Source organism: Cervus elaphus, chromosome 7 (genome assembly GCF_910594005.1).
Source record: "Cervus elaphus chromosome 7, mCerEla1.1, whole genome shotgun sequence".
In the NCBI taxonomy this organism is placed as follows: Eukaryota; Metazoa; Chordata; class Mammalia; order Artiodactyla; family Cervidae; genus Cervus; species Cervus elaphus.
In genome coordinates, this window is record NC_057821.1 from 12286760 (window position 1) to 12301413 (window position 14654).

Sequence of the window (14654 nt, forward strand, 5' to 3'; positions counted from 1 at the left end):
CACTCTTATGGGTATGTTTTGGTTCTTCTTTGAGTTTCAGTTTCTCATGGAAAAAAGTAACAAATGGAACTTCAGGCTTGATTTGGTTTACGCAGAAATGACTTGCTGGAACACTGTGGAGATAGGTCAAGGCCAAATGGGTGACCTCCCAGTGTAACAGAGGAGGACTGAACAGGCCTTCCCAGGACAGGCCTTCCCCCCTCCTCTGCTTTCAGTTCGGTCACTCTGTCCTGTCCCACTCTTTGCGACCCCATGGACTGCAGCAAGTCAGGCTTCCCTGTCCATCACCAACTCCCGAAGCTTGCTCACACTCATGTCCATTGAGTTGGTGATGCCGTCCAACCATCTCATCTTCTGCCATCCCCTTCTCCTCCTGCCTTCAATCTCCTCTCTGAAGTACCTAGATAACAGTAGTTGATGCACATTCCCTAAGTTGTTTTACAGATGTGAAAACCCCCCACCAAATGGAAGATGTTAAGTTCTTGATAACCAGGAATATATACATGGCCCCAGGCCTCCTGGAGCCTAAGGACTGATAATGTTAACCCCTGTGATACCACCCTGTTACTTCATCATCAGCCAATCAGAGAACTGTGCTCAAGCTGATCACATACCCTTCGACCCACTCCCCCCTCACCTGACTTTTAAAAATGCTTTGCCAAAATCCTTCAGGGAACTAAGAGCTTTGTAGGGCTTGGGCCATACTCCCTGCAATAAACTTTCTCTGCTCCAAACTCCGTCTTGGCTTGTTTGGCCTTCTGTGCATTGGGCACACACCAAGAGTGCCCCCTTGCACAAGTGGTGGCCTGGATGTGCATGTACACTTAGGAAAAAAGTGTTAGTTGCTCAGTCGTGTCTGACTCTTTGCGACCCATGGACTATAGCCAGGGATTGAATCAGGGTCTCCTGCATTGCCGGCAGTTTCTTTACTGATTGAGCCACCAGGGATAAGAAAAAAGTGCCCCCCTCAAAAAAAAAAAAAAAAAAGGTGGGAATGGAGTGCAGTGTTTAACATCACAGATGCTTCCTAACCTGGGTTAGTTCCCTTGTAGAGAGAACTCTAAACCTGTTTCCTCACCTGTAAAAATGGTGTGAATAATACCTACCTCTTAAGGTTCTTGTATTAAAAAAGAAGAATTAGCCTCCAGTTTAAAAATAATTTTAAAAAAAAGAAAACAAATGAGGAAGGCAGTAAGCAGACTGCCTGGCACACAGTCAGTTCTATACAGGTTAGCTTTGCTGATGGTGATGAGATAGGCTGACACCTGCAAAAGCCGTTCTTTGCATAAAAAGTCTACGTGGCTCTCTGTGGAACCTGCTCCAACCCCCTCATTCAGGTGTACTCACACCAGCCTTTGCACTTTGCTCCAGCTCCTCTCTGGGTCTGGAAGGTACTGTCCTCTCCTCATATCTAAGGATTTGGCTCAGAGGACAGCTTCCCTGAGCAGCCCCACCCCCACTCCCACCCACCCAGCCCAGCAAAACTATTCCTCCATTAAGAGACCACAGTGCTCTGATGGCATTTCTCACATTGTATAATACTGCTTATGTACATGGTGGCCTCCAGTTAGAATGAATGTTAACTTCTTGATGATCAGTTTTGGAATTCTCAGTGGCCAATGCAGTCCCAGATCTAACCTGCCCATAAGGGTGCTTAGTAGGTGTTTAGGGAAGGAATGAACAAAGAATGTACAAAGGAATGGCTTATCCCTGAGGGTACCAGCATAATTCACACCAAAACCTACCCACTGAGCTTCTCAAGTCTCAGACTCTTGCCAACACTTGCTGGAGAAGAATCACCACTCCTGGAGGATCCCTGGAGCCTAACAGGGTATTATTGCATTTTCAGCTGCTGAGTCCACACCACCTCATGTGACCTGCTGGTCAGCTGGAGATGCCATAGGAACATGACTCATCGAGGTCAGAAGATAGTTTTAATACCCAAACTGCAGAATTCAGTAATAGATGAGTGCCCCAACTGCTACTCTAGGAAACTTACACAATCAATTCGTGTGACGTAGTTTATCAATGATAACGACTTGGTGGGCTTGCATTCTCTTTAGCTCCTAGAAAGATCAGAGGAACAAAATGATAATTGTTTGCTCGGATTTTTGTCCAATAAAAAGATATTAAAGATCCTCACTCTTCTCTCTACACTGAGTCCCAATCCCAACTATTCATTGTGAGACAATGGGGCAAATTCAAGGGTACAAACAGTCTGTGGTTTTGATATAGGACAAAGATTATGTCTTTACAAGAATAAAGCCAATAACCTTAATCTTTTTAATTAATTAACTTTACTGTGCTGGGTCTTAAGTTTCGGCAAGCAGGATCTTTAGCTGTGGCATGTGGGATATATTTCCCTGACCAGGAGTCAAACCCTGGCCCCCTGCATTGAGAGCGCAGAGTCTTAGCCACTGAACCACCAGGGAAGTCCCACCAATGATCTTAGTCTTGTTAGCACCTGTCATATCCAGGAGAACTCAGAGGCCACAGTCAGAGCTTCAGGGCAGCCAGAGAGGCAATGTCAGGGGGTGCGGAGTGGGCCACACGGGAGGGGTAATATAAGAAGTGAAGCCTAAGTCTCTAGTCCGACTTGAGTCACTTTAGAGATTCACCACTTACTAGTTATTGGAATATGCAAGTAGCGAAATCTATGAGCCTTGATTTTATCATCAACATAATGAGATAACCTAAGTCAGAGGATTGAGGAAAGGGGATTAAATGTGATAACATGAAGCATGGAGTCCTTTGCGCAGTGAGTGATGCCTCAATGGAAGGCAGTAGAAAAGCTACAGACACGTAAGCTAGAGTAACACTGGTCCAATAAATTAGCAGAAATCAGAGAATATGTATGTCTGTGGGTTGAGCACAGAGGGTGGCTCCTGGAGGACGAATGCTGGTCTCCAAAGACAAGGGCAAGGGGAGGGACTGAAGGGAGAGGTGGTATTAGAGGTGATGAAATCACCTGGCCCAAAGTCATTTAACCATCCCCACCTTCCTAGCATGCATCCTGCCTTGTTTAGGACCCTGCTCCGCTAGGATCCCCCAGGGAGCCTGGGAGAGTCACCCAATTATGGTTTTACGTTTTAAGATCTGGAGGAAATCTTGAACATCATCAAATCCCGCTGTGTAGTTTCATCAGTGAGGGAACTGAGGCTCGGAGAAAGACGAATTTGCCCAAGGACACGGTTCTTAGCCCTGCCCCCGCCACTAGTGAGATGTGAAGCCACAGGCAAGTCACTCTCTCTCTCTGAGCTTAGTTTGCCCTTCTGTAAAATGGGGCTTTGCAGCATTTAGATTTCTAAGTTCCCTTCAACTCCGATCTTTGCTGTATTAAAATAATGGTTCCCCTCTATCACTCTGAAATTTTAGACATCAGATTACTCATGGCCCCCACCCCTGCCCCATGGAACACATCCACACATACATACCCCATCTCATACACAAGAGTCAAGCAAAAAACATGTTTGGATAACACTTGAACTCACTTAATTTTAACCCAGTGCTAGTTTTCGGCAGGGGTAAGGACAAGAAGAGATCGGGCACACAGAAGAAACTGCCTGAGGAGGCCGGGAGCTCCCAGCCGGCTGCCTGGTGTGGCCAGTCCCTGCAGGGCCCCTGGAGCTGGCAGCACGACAGGATAAACCAGGCCAGCGATCGCACCTTACATGGCCGTCCCCAAGGCTGCCCGGAATCCCTGGGATTACGCAGACTTGTGGAAGATTTGGAGCAAGTGCACAATCACCTGCCGCCCCCACAAGTGTGCCTGGGCTTCTGCAACCTCCGTCTTGTGACCGAGGAATTTTTAAATGGAAGCTCTGAGCTCACGGAGAAGAAAATGTCTCCCTGATGTCACACAGTTGCTGCCAATTCATCAACGCAAGCTAAAGGTCAGAGAGGGGGAAGCCACGGCTCCAGGGTCCCTCGGCTGCTCCCTCGGATGGGGCTTCCCTTCCAGCAGGCTTCCCGCCAGCCACCCGGGGCCAGCCCCGGGGAAGCCAAGCCGAGGGCTGTTTGCATTTCCAGGGCACGCACAGAGGCAGTGCTAACCCCACTCGCTGCTTCTGCACTTCTCAGACGTTAACCACTTCGTCCTCCCAGCCCTCTCCTGCCACAAGGTTTCTCTGTAGACAGTTTACCTGGTAACCTCAATACAATGCTGTCCCGAGGGTCTTTCCCCGGGATCACTGAAGGGGTAAAACCAAATTGCACAGAGGTTCTTTCGGTATTTCAGCAACTAAATTCAGTGGTCAAAGAGCAAAGACTCAAAGTCCCACGGTGACAACCTTGGTTCCACTGCTTCTTGGCAGTGTGATATTTGCAAGTTATTTAACCTCCTGGAGCCAGCTTCCTGACCTGGAAGATGAGGATGGTAAGAATAATTACCTCGTGGTATTTGAGGATTCAGTATGAAGCATGGTTACAGACCCTGGAGTGTAGTGAGTGCTCAATAAATGTCAGCTTGGAACCAACACTCACAGCTTTAACTGGACACATTACTTAATTTCCTCATTTGTCCAATGGGGATAGGCTGATGTGTGATTGACAGGGTCGCTGTGAGGATTCAGTGAGAACGAATAGAAACCAATTAACACAGCACCTAGCATGGGACAAATAAACGGTGACTGCTGGGACTATTGTCTCCATCAATCAAACTGTGATCTATAGGGAAGGTTCAGCCTGTTCATTAATACAACACCTTCTCGGAGCCTGACACAGTCCTTGCTTCCCAACAACTCATACTCCAGGGTTAAAAGACAAGACATATGAAAAACATGTATGTGATCAAAACATGGACAAAACATTTTTATAAAAATGAGTTTTTCCCTCTTTGGAAGACCATTTTTAATTCCAGCCAAAGTTTCAAAAATAATAATAATGATAATTCCGGCCAAAGTTTCTAGGGAGAAGAGAGAGACGAAAAGGAGAAGTTACCATGGGTTAGAGAGAGGGATTAACTGGGTGATGGCAAGGAGACAGCCGACGGAAAATGAAGTGACAGGAGGAGGAGGCTGAAATAACGGAGTAATAGGATAGCAGTGGATTTCTCTAGAGTTGGGAGGGGCCACAGTCTACCTCAACTGTAAGGAACAGATCTGGAAAGACAATGGTAACCCCGGCCATGGCCTGCTCAGCGAGGCTCACTGTCCCCACCCCCCAGATCCCAGCCGGTGCTCTCGTGGGTCTCCTTCTGGGGCATCCTCAATGCCCCCCAGACTCCTGCATCAATGATTGACTGAAGGCTGTCCCCTAGACCCGTCGGCTGTTGACCCTGCCTCTCCCTCTGCCTTGGCAGCCTGAATCCTCACCTCTCCTGACACAGGGAAGTTCTAGAAGAACTGTAATAATAAAGGCAAACATGGGCTTTGCTTCTGGGCTCCTCTCTCAATGTCCCAAACAGGTGCACTCAAACAGGAAACGCCTCCTTCCCCGCTTTTACCCCTCCTCAGCCTCTTCCCACCAGTTTTTCCTCTTTCCCTTAAGACAAATGTGTTCAAGGCTGTTGGTTTTCTCTCTCCATGGGACATTAATATTTAAATGACAATATCTGAGGAGAGCCAACATAAATATATCCTGTCAACATTTTTTTTCCCTTTATTGTGTAACAAAGCTTTATTCCTTTTTTAAAAAAAAAAAATTATTTTTTTTTTGACTGTGCTTGCTGGGGGGTTCTTTGCTGCCTGCGAACTTTCTCTAGTTGTAGCAAGCAGGGACTACTCTCTTGTTGCAGACCCTGGGCTCTAGGGCACACGAACTTCCGTAGCTGTGGCTCGGGGGCTTAGTTGCTCGGCAGTATGTGGGATCTTTCTGGATTAGGGGTGGAACTCATGTCCCCTGCACAGGTGGATTCGTAACCACTGGACCTCCAGGGAAGTCCGTGTAAACACTTCTTGGATCTATAATCGATTACCAGGCACTGGGAGTTCCCTGGCAGACCAGTGGTTAGGACCAGTGGTTAGACCAGTGGTTAGGTATACTTCCACCACAGGGGGCACGGTTCGATCCTGGTCCGGGAAATGAGATCCTGCGTGCTATGCAGCACAACCCACCCCCCCCACACACACAAAAAAGAAAAATTACCTGACACTATTCTAGGTTCTTCTGCTTCACAACTACCTCATTACTGTGGGTTGAGGCATCAGCTTTGCAGAAGCTTCTGATGAGAAACCTGGAAGAATCACAGTGCATGAGCCTCCCCACCCTCCTGCCCTTCACATCCAGGCAATGACCAAGTGCTGTGAGGTCATGTGTCTCCCGTATCCAGCGGGCACGTCACCTTAGGCCTTCCTTGTCTATCACCCTATCTGTTCACGGACGCCCCTGCCTCCAGCCTTTCCTTCTATTCTGCACGGCCTCCTCACCTTCCTCAGAAGCCCTCCTCGTCACCTTAACCCCCCTCAGCTCCAAACCCTCCGGTGATTTCCCCCCAAATTTCATTCCAGGGCTTCCTAACCCTGCCTCCGCTCTCTGGAGTGGAGAGAGTCCCAGAGCCCTGCCTTACCCATGACAGGGGTTTCAGGGAGGGACAGAGAAGGGTGATGTCAGGGTACCAGTCTAACCAGAGGGGCTGTGTACACAGGAGGGCTGGTGCAATGTGGCTGGGGCGAAAATCTGAATCATAGTCAATGAGGGCAGCCAAATTCCTATCTGGGAAATCAGAGCAGCCTGAAGGGTGAGGCCACGCTGTAAACAGAATGACTAATGAGGTCAGAAGCTGGTGGGGACCAGAGTCATGTCTAGATGCAGTTCAAGGAAACGGAAACGGCAGGGCACTGAAACTGCCAAGTGAATTATAAGAAGATACTGGAGACCTGCTGCGTTGTGCTACGCGGGGATGGGAGGGGTGGGGCAGCCCTTGAACCCTCCCTTCCTTCTGGCTTTGCTCTTTGACTTTTCACGTGTGGAAGGCCCTGTCTTCCCTGCTGCTGGGTCTCACACCCTTCACATGCCACCAGCACTGCCGAAGGACTTGTCCTAGGTTGCAAGCTGATGGTTGTAAAAAAAAAAAGCTCCCACCTAATAGGGGATGTGCTCCAGAGGCAAGCGTCAACTCCTGCTCATTAAGTGGCAGACGGCTTCACGTCTCTGTGCGTCAGATTCCTCATTTGTAAAGTAAGGATAATAATAACACTTTATAATAGCGTTATATAATAATAACACTACTATGAGGATTAGCCGAGCAAATGTTTATAAAACGCTTACAACAGTGCTTGGCACATAGTAAATGCTGCAGAAGTGTTCATTAAATAAAAATAAGGTGCCCAGATGGTAAATAAGGCCAGTACTCAAAGTCAGTTCTAATTTTAACATTCAAGCCCTTAGATCCTCCACCACTAAGGTCAACAGCAGGTTACGATGGACTAAGCTGACTATAGGACTTTCGGAAAATTAATTCTCATTTCAACTAACAATAGAAAAACACGCTGCTGGCTATTGCACTTGGGCACAAAGGAAATATCTCTTGAGTGACTACCCTTACCTGTTCTTAGGAAACCACTAAGAAATCCAGAAGGACCAGTTCAAGTAATAGCACCCATCCCCGATTTAATACACCTTGCAAAAATAAAAAAAAAGTTAGACTTAAAAAATGACTGTGGACATCAGAAAGGAACAGCATGGATTAGGGAAGCTCAGTCACGGCTGCAGCTCATGTTGGAGAGATAGCTGAGAGCAGATAATGCAAAGAAAAAGAAATAGTTTATATTTCTTTTTTTATAAAGTAGCTGAGGGCAGGGTGTTTGGAAAGGAGAGGGAAAATGTGAGTGTATGGTTTGTAAAATGATATTTTTAAGGTGCATTCAGTGTAGTTATAGTTGAAGTGAAGTGAACTCAGTCGTGTCCAACTCTTTGCGACCCCATGGGCTACATACAGTCAATGGAATTCTCCAGGCCAGAATACTGGAGTCAGTGGCTTCTCCCTTCTCCCTCTCCCAACCCAAAGCCGCATTCAAAGAAGAGTGCAAAAGTCCACTCCAGCCATCTATCAACCAGAACTCTTTATTAACTGAGCCTCACAGGAGACTACAGTATTGGCGCTAACAGATGTTTGAAAATGATGACCCCGATAGACTGAAAAATCCCAAACAGCTTTCTGAAACAAGAGAAAAAAAGATTAAATGAAGCTTGGTATGGTTTGTGACAAGCACATTTTATCGTATTCTAATTTTTCCAAAACAAGCAATATTTCTGTCATCTGTGTATGCGGTGATTTATATGCCATCTAATAACTTTCTACCCATCATCCTGTTAGAACAACACATTGCCTGTTAATGGTATCGGGGTTTTAAGAAGCATTCCTTTCTCTGAACGCACTTTCTTTCTGTGTTTCCACCCCCTACACTTTATGCCCATCTCTACCACATCAGGATTTTGTTTTCGGTTCAGACTTGACCCGTTGGTCATCTACTATTTTTACTCTTCCCTAAAAAAATGAAGGGTGTCTCTGGCCTGAGGAACCACTTACCCTCACTTGAATAACTTTCATACTCAGGGTGGAGGTTCTGAGGTGGGTGCTCTCTCATAACAGACAAGAAAGGACAGCGCCTGGGTGGAATTTTTAAAAATAGACTCCTCTCTTGGGAGGTAGGGTCCTCGGAGAGTGCAGCCACGACAGCTGAGTGGTGTGGAACACGTGGCTTGATACAAACAGAAACAGTCCTGGCGGGACCGCCCCGGGGACTCCCCAACAGAGAACTCAGAAGGTGCCCGCAGGTCGCCTGATTCCCTCACCTGCTTTTTCTAATTACCATCCCATTCCTTTCGCTCCCCTTCGCAGCCCGCAGCTCAAGGCTCTGCATACCACAGGGGTCAGACACAAATAAAATCCATACATGGACTCCATCCTGGGGTCACAGAATCTGGTTAACTGCTCAGACTGAAGATGGCCCCGGCTCCCACCTCCCTTTCCCCACCACAAAAATCTCTGCTTGTAAACACCAGTCACTTAGTAACACCCTCAACCCGTTGCCTCTCGGCTATTATTCATCACCGACTAACCTTAAACCAACTTCTCTCTTCACAGGCCTCCCCCTAGAAGAGAGGAAATTCCACAGCTCTGATGTGATGTGAAATATGATCTGCACGCCCAGCACTCTTTCTTTCTCACTCTCCCCGGCCAGTTCCCAAACTGGGTTTCCCTGGTCCCTCTCCCGAGCGGCCTTCTCAGGTCCCCCTCTCCCCCCCTCCCCCGCTTTCCCTCTCCATTTTACACGCCGTAACCTGATAGGCTGAAAACTCAGCTTCTTTCATCTTCCATTTCCCACATCCTGAAAGTCTGTGGAGAAGGAGCCCACCCAGATAAAGGAATTCCAAGTATGTGCATCCCCCTCCCCCTTTAACTCCATTCACAAAGCAGATTACTAATGGCCGGGAGGCTCCAGGGAGGCCCTACCCCCCTCCCCACTCTCGGCCTCCAAAGAGTTTTCTCAGTCCATGTCCTCAACTCCTCGCAGGCACAAAAACCCAAGTCCACAGGCCCAGAACCCCAAATTAACTTTTCCCTGGACTCTGCCCCTAAGGAAAGCTTTCAGACTTCACTCTGAGGGGAGCTGTGAAGGCTAGGAGATTCTGTCTACCACTATTCTGTGCCCTCTTAGGCATTTCTAGATAAGAGGGCTCAGGCAAAATGTGTCATTGGATCAGGGGGAAAAGATAAAAATGTAACATGTGATGTTTCAAGGAGACCAGTGTGTGTCTTTGGGAAAGATCCCAGAGCGTTCTGACCCAGAGACATTCCTTTCTGACAGAAACCGTTCGGAGGCCAGAAGAAAAGATGCTTTATTTGGGGAATTCCCTGGCAGTCCACTGGTTAGGACTTGAGAACTCTGCTTCCCCTGCAAAGGGCTGGGGCTCCAATTTGATCTCGAGTCCTGGTCAGGGGAACTAGGATCGTGCATGCCAAGCAGTTTGATCAAAAAAACCCACAAATCTTTATTTGAGGTGATAGGCAAAGAATTGGGTGGATGGTAGGTGGGTATGTCTGTGGAGGGAGGTGGTTCTGGTAATATTTTTGCTAATAAATTTCTTGAGTTGAAATATCCTATTGTAGCTACTCACTACCTGGAAATTAGCAATTACAAATCATGTCCCCCGGGCCAATTATTTAGTTGACTCCTCCAGAGTTCTATCACTGATAGGGAAAAGAGGGTGGGGCAGCTTCTTTGACTTCAACCTCAAAGGTTAGGAAATTCCCGCAAGCATCCCCTTTCATTAAGGGTAGTAAACTCGCTTCTTATCCATCCTTTAGGGAGGGTGTAAAAGCTCTTTTGAATCTGTACCAGCTCTGGGATAATCAGTTCCCTAAGTTTACTAATCAACGTGTGAAACATGATTTCCTATATTAGGGAGTATATTTAACAGTTTATTAATTCATACCATCTTTGCAATTTGCAGGAGAGTTAGCTAACTTGCTCAATGCACTAGCATTAGACCAAAACTATGCTAATGGCTGGGTCCATTGTGAGGACATTGAGTCATGTATTCAATAGATCTCACGCTTGCCCAGGAAGTCTCCTGGAATCCCAAGAAGACCTGGTAGGTACAATGAGGATGGTAAGAAATAACAGACTGTGGCAGAACGGCCACATGGTAGCTCCTCAGACCATCCCTATGGTGCTGAGGAGAAATCTGTACCATAGCTCAGATCCAGGACTGGCTCATGTTGGTAGTCTGCATGTAAGAGCAGCCTGCTCCCCATATCCAACAGGTAGCAGGCTCCTACATGGGCTCAGCCTTCCAAGACAACAACAACACAAAAAGATGCACTGACAGTTTCCTTGTCCATAAAATACTAATCCTTGCTGATCAAGGGCTTCCCTAGTGGCTAAGACAGTAAAGAATCTGCCTACCATGTAAGAGACCCAAGTTTGATTCTTGGGTTGGGAAGATCCCCTGGAGAAGGGAATAACAACCCACTCCAGTACTCTTGCCTGGAGAATCCCATGGACAGAGGAGCCTGGTGGGCTACAGTCTGGGGGTCGCAAAGAGTCAGACACGAATGAGTGACGAACACTTTCTCTTGCTGATCAAAGTGTGGTCCTTACCTGGAAGCTAGTTAGAAATGTAGGATTCCAGGCCCCATCCTTGAAACCCGCTGCATTTGAACAGAATCCCCAGGTGATCTCTGTGCACATTACAAGTTGAGATGCTTTGGCCTAGACTCAGGATCTCTAAGGTCCTCTTTCTAGTTCTGAAATTGTCTGATCCCATCAAGTGTTTCCCAAGGAAGATTTTCTTCTCTGATAAATGATTTCCCTTCTTGTTTACGTCTCCCCTCCAGGCACTTACTGCCTCCTCTGCCAAGAAACTCGAGTTTCAGTTGTTCAGTGGCTCAGTCGTGTCTGAATCTTTGAGACCCCATGGATGCAGCACGCCAGGCCTCCCTGTCCTTCACTATCTCTTGGAGTTTGCTTGAACTCATGAGATTTGCTTGAGGAGCTTTTTTAAAATGCAGATTCCTGAACCCCCGTGAAATCAAGAAATGCTCTGAGTAGGACTGCAGTGGAGCCAGAAGTTCTGTATTTCAGCCAGCTTTCTCCCAGTAGTTCTACAGTTAATGGTCCCCAGATATTTAAATATTTAAAATTTTCATTATGGAAACTTTTAAACATGTAAACAATAGACTGAATAGTAATAATGCCCAGCAAGTTTCAATACCAGCCTCAACAAAGATCAACTCCAGGTTGACCTTGTTTCATTCAGTTTATGTTTGAAAAACTTTGGCATCTAATTGCCCCCCTCTTCTCCGTTCCCTTGCTTAGCTGCTTCCAGTCTTTTAAGGCTCCGTTTATTCTTCTTAAGGGCAAGTCTTAAGGGCAAGACTTGTGTCATATTGTATTTGAATCTCCAGTACCTAACACCGGGCCTGGTACATGCAGGCACTCAGTAAATGCTTACAGTGATACATGAAAAAGAATTTTAAAGTGAAACATAAGCTGGACGGTTTAAACTGGAGATTATCTGATCTCTCATTTTTTCAATTCTTCTCCCATGATTCCTTTTTCAGTTAGAGAAATGACGGCATCCAAATGCATCCTACCAAGTGAAAGAATCAGGAAAAAGTTTCCACAAGTCCTGGTTCACCTCACATTCCTTCTGGTCTCAACACTTTATTTATTATTATTATTAATAATTTATTTTTTTTGGTCTCAACACTTTAAAAAAGATTGTGTGTGTGTGTGTGTGTGTGTTAAGAGAGAAAGTAGGGAAATACCTCTGGGGAATGAGGAGATTGTCTCACGGCCTTTATTTTACTCTTTAACCTAGTAATAAATCTCTTAAAGCTCCTGTGGTATTCAGAAGATCCTGGACACGGGGAGGTCTTCCCACAGTTGTGAAAGGAATTCGTTTTACTAAGTGGACAGAGCGTCCATATCCAAAGGCAGAGTCCTTGTTTTCACCTATTTGCTAATTATAAAGGCTAGAGCTGAGAACTCAAAGGGGTGAGCTGAAGACCAGGAGGGAGAGTTTGGCAGGACCAAACTGAGGCGAGAACTCTGCAGTTCCCCAAACTCAGCACAACAATCAGGGGATGAAGCGGTAATTAGGCCTGATTATCATGCAAGGCAGCCCGGGTTAAATTGGAATGTAGCCGGAGAGACGAAAGGCTGGATGGAGAGTTTGCTATGCTGGAGACAGGCTTTGATGTCTGCGGAGAAGGTTGTGTTTCATTCAGCCATCCAACCAACCAAAAAAATGTTGCAGGAGCAACATGAAACCTTCTAAAATGCAGCAGACGGCAAGCTGGAGAGGAGAGTGAGTGGCTGGGTGCGAGTTCTTGCATAGTGTGTGTGTGTGTCTGTGTGTCTGTGTCTGTGTATGTGTACTTACATGCCACTTTTCTCAGATTTATCTCTACAGCTTCTTGAATCTGTCAGAAGACAGGAAAAAGCGAGAAGGAGCATACAGTCCGACTGTTAACTCAGTTGCCCTTGGCTTTGCAAGTTCTTAGGACTAGGGGAGAATATATCAGGCTGTCACAGGACAGCCTTGCTACCTGCTGTGGGGAAAAAGCAAAGGAAATAGAGGTAAATTACTCTCTGCATCCTAGAGAGACCTAGAACTATGCTAAGAGATGCAGACGGAGTCATCTGAGGCTGCCAGCTACCACAGCTTTTATACCAACTGATGTAGGAAAAAGAAGAAAATGAGGCAAGAAAGTAGGTTAATCTCCCAGAGAAACACAAAATAGGTAGCAAGTTGGATTTTTACACCTTTCACTCTTTAATGGCGTCAAACCCAGAGCTGTGAAGCACAAGGAATTCCTTCTGTGTCCTTACCTCACCTCACCTTTTAGAGGTGTTCCCTGTTCTAAGACATTGTTTTTGTATCCCAGCTAACTTGTTTCAGTGAGGTGGCATCCCCAAACCAACCAACAACTTTCATTTCATGCAAGGGACTTTCGATGTAACTTGGTACTGGGAGCCGATCACTTTAGTACTAAATCACTGGCAGGCAAACAGGTTTGTAGGCAGATGACATCATGTTATTGTTTAACTTACTCACAGGGTGCTCACCATAGGAAGTCAGATGTGCAGTCTTAGTTCTGCATTAAGAAAATCCATGAAAATACAAAAATCTTACCTGGGAAATGAAATGCAATTTCTATCTCACAGAGATTACCAAAATAAGACCCACAATACCATCCAGACACATGGTTCAGTATGTCTTTTCAAAAGGGATAAAGTAACTTGTTGATCAAGTTGTCTCAAAGGGATTAATAAGGCTTTTTTTTTTTTTTTTTTTTTTTTACCATATCCAACACATCACTTCTTGGGTTTCTGTCAAGCTTTTCCTCTATATTTGTAATGGACCATCCACAGACTGCTATTTTTGCTGTGATTTCTTCTGTTACTCCAGTCTACTCTTAAGACCTGTATAAAATAATAATGACATGAAAAAAAAAAAGCCCATGAAATAACTACAGATGCAAACTTCCCATATTGTATCTATCTCTACTGATATTGGTACTATACTTCAGGAATTGTATAAGTGAAGAATGATGCTTTGATGTAACAGGCTGTTCCTTTTTGTTCTCCAGTTTTGTTTGATTTAGGAGAAACTCTGTTTAATCCCTTCTATAAAATTCCCTGAAATTAGTCTTGCAGTGTGCAGTATGGGTTTAGGATAAATAAATTGCACAATATTGAAAATACCCTTTCATGAAGCTATCGAGTTTTGTATAATATTTGAAAATGAATTGTGGAGTTTAGTTTTTACTCAGCATTTAGAAAAAAATAGATGAGAGAGGGAGGGGGGGAAGAGTCTTAGCAGCTGTGTATTTTGTTAAATAATAAGAAAATAGCATTCCCCAGAATTTCCAGTAAAACCCATAAGATTTAAGCAGTTCATCCTTAAAGTATGTGTGGGATGCTGGGAGCTCCCTGGCTTTTCCAGGCAACCCCACCCCCAAAAAAAAACTCCCCACAAGAAAACAAAAGCAGATGGGCTGCATCTGAACGAATGAAACTCCCTAGGGGCCAGAGCTCTCTGCTCTAAATGCTAATAGAGTGAGTAATCAGAAACCTACATTTGGTAAATTATTTATCTTATCTCTGGAACTCAGCAAAGCATCGAAGGCAGCAACTTCTGTAGAAAGATGTTGTTGGTCAAGCGCTCCAGCTGGAATTTGTACTTTTACTAGAAAAGGGAAA

The 14654-nt window shown here is 45.7% G+C and overlaps 2 long non-coding RNA genes across 2 annotated transcripts; both read right to left on the reverse strand.

The window, feature by feature from the left end:
- Window positions 1-347: 347 nt before the first annotated feature.
- Window positions 348-3657, reverse strand: LOC122697734. Its single transcript, XR_006342161.1, has 3 exons — window positions 3492-3657; window positions 2000-2066; window positions 348-400 (listed from the first exon to the last, which is right to left on the reverse strand). It is a non-coding gene; the product is annotated as an uncharacterized LOC122697734 (long non-coding RNA).
- A 4378-nt stretch (window positions 3658-8035) lies between these two features.
- Window positions 8036-9114, reverse strand: LOC122696850. The gene is made up of 3 exons (XR_006341863.1): window positions 9001-9114; window positions 8734-8846; window positions 8036-8095 (listed from the first exon to the last, which is right to left on the reverse strand). It is a non-coding gene; the product is annotated as an uncharacterized LOC122696850 (long non-coding RNA).
- Between the last annotated feature and the right edge of the window lie 5540 nt (window positions 9115-14654).